Source organism: Octopus bimaculoides, chromosome 12, assembly GCF_046866305.1.
Source record: "Octopus bimaculoides isolate indiv1 chromosome 12, ASM4686630v1, whole genome shotgun sequence".
NCBI lineage: Eukaryota > Metazoa > Mollusca > Cephalopoda > Octopoda > Octopodidae > Octopus > Octopus bimaculoides.
This window is the reverse complement of record NC_142939.1, coordinates 39,193,164-39,195,141: the sequence shown is the minus strand read 5'-3', so window position 1 is coordinate 39,195,141 and position 1,978 is coordinate 39,193,164. Positions and strand designations below refer to the sequence as shown.

At 40.5% G+C, this 1,978-nt stretch overlaps 1 protein-coding gene across 2 annotated transcripts in view; it reads left to right on the top strand.

Moving 5' to 3' along the window:
• The first annotated feature begins 1,828 nt into the window (after window positions 1-1,828).
• Window positions 1,829-1,978, top strand: part of LOC106875870 (uncharacterized) — a 236,621-nt gene continuing 236,471 nt past the window's right edge. The window contains exon 1 of one of the 2 annotated variants that reach the window (XM_089360944.1): window positions 1,829-1,978. This exon is cut by the window's right edge and continues 306 nt beyond it. The gene's annotated coding sequence lies outside the window, so the exon portion shown is untranslated. The other variant, XM_089360943.1, reaches the window with a different exon arrangement.

The window sequence follows — 1,978 nt, the reverse complement described above, 5'->3', positions numbered from 1 at the left end:
AATAATAAACGACGATAGGGAACCGCGAAATGGCTTGGGATTACGGTATATATATATGCATGTGTGTGTGTGTGTGTCCTCCCCTGCTTGACAACCGGTGTCTCCGTAACTAGCGGTTTGGCAAAAGAGACAATAGAAAACGTATCAGGCATAAATCACAACAAAAATACTGGGGTCAATTCGTTTGACCAAAATTTCTTCAAGGCCGCAGCCTAATGACTGAAATAGGTAAAAGATAAAAGATGGAAATTAATTCAACGACGTTCTCCTCAGAATCGGCAGTGGTGGTCTTTAGTTTCGATCTCTTAACATTTATTCTTTTACTTGTTTCTGTCATTTGACTACCGCCATGCTGGAGTACCGCATTTAGTCAAACTAATCGACTCCAGGAGTTATTGGGCCACTTTTGCCGAACACACCAATATCGGTTGTCAAGCGCGATGGTGGAGGGGCAAACACAGACACACAAATACACATGCAAATATATACACGATGGGCTTCTTTCAGTTTCCGTCAACCAAATCCACTACTATAGCACGAGGCTATAGTAGAAGACACTTGCCCAAGGTACCACGCAGTGGGACTGAACCCGGACCCATGTGGTTGGGAAGCAAGCTTCTTACCACACAACCACTCTGAGTTCAAATTCCATCGAAGTCGGTCAGTTAAGTGCTTACATTGATTATGTTATTAATTCTATTCCACCGCCATGTATTGATGTGTATCAATCGAAAACATTATGATCGTTTTTTTTTATTATTGTAATCATAGTACCTGGGGGAAGTCCCGGAAAATCGAGTCGGATATCCACCTCGCTTATTTATTAAAATCAATTTCACTTCGTCCACGCTGTTTATATCACATTCTCCTTTGTTGAAAAATACGTCAGTCTCGTGTCTATTTTAGAAATCATCATCATCACCACCACCGTACTTGTTGAAGGACTGTTTTGATTTTCCATCCTTCCCCTCTGACTTTTATGTCAGTCGTTCAGATATTTTTATTTTTGTTTTTTGATAAAGCAGGAAGACGGGGAGAGGGAAGTGCTAGAAAGAGAGAGAGATAGAGTGAGAGTGTGTGTGTATGTGAGAAAGAGAGAGGGAGTGAGTGAGACAAAGAAGTGATGGGTTACTAAGAACATATATACACACACCAGTCGCTCGTTCTCTCTAACCCTCTGCTTTCTGATTGCTGGTCACTACTAAATTCACATACAACAACCTCCTTAACTCGTCCCAACAATCACGACATCACTTTCTTTTACTTTTTTCTTTCTCTCTCTGGCCTTATCTTTCAACAGACAAACTTCAAGAATTTTTCTTCTCGTTCAACTACGCATACATACATATATACATACTTTTTCTTGTTTCGTTTTCTTTTCATTCATCAGCGATCTGTTGTGACGATAACCATCTGTAATCTCTCTAAAGGGAAGTATTTATTCTACAACAACGATCAATTTAAAAAAGAAACAAGAAACAAGAAAAAATCCCCACGACATAATAGAAAAAAAAAAGAAGTTAAATTAAGTGAGAGAAAAAAAAATACAAGGAAAGGAGACGAAAGGGAAAAAAAAAACACGAAAGAAAAAGGAGAGAGAGAGTGTGTGTTGTGGCATGTTTAAGGAAATAAGTGCTCGAAAGAGGCAAATCCTTTTGGCAGGACAGACTGCCTCCCAGCCGCGGGATGTTTTAGACAGGTGCGTGTTGAGGAGAAGACGGGACAATTGGTATACACCAAGTTAGGTTAGTGGTAGGGGAGAGAGATAGAGATATCTACAAGCGCTGCTGCTGTTTATACTACTACCACCACCACCACCACTGCTGTCGTTTATTTCTTTCCTTCTACGGCGGTCTGCCTGTCTGCTTGGCTGACTGTCTGTAACTAATAACAACTTTTTACCTACCGAGTCACTAAGACGGCTTCTTTTCACCCCCACCTCTTTTCTTTTCTTCTTTACGTGTTTCAATGCCAGTAT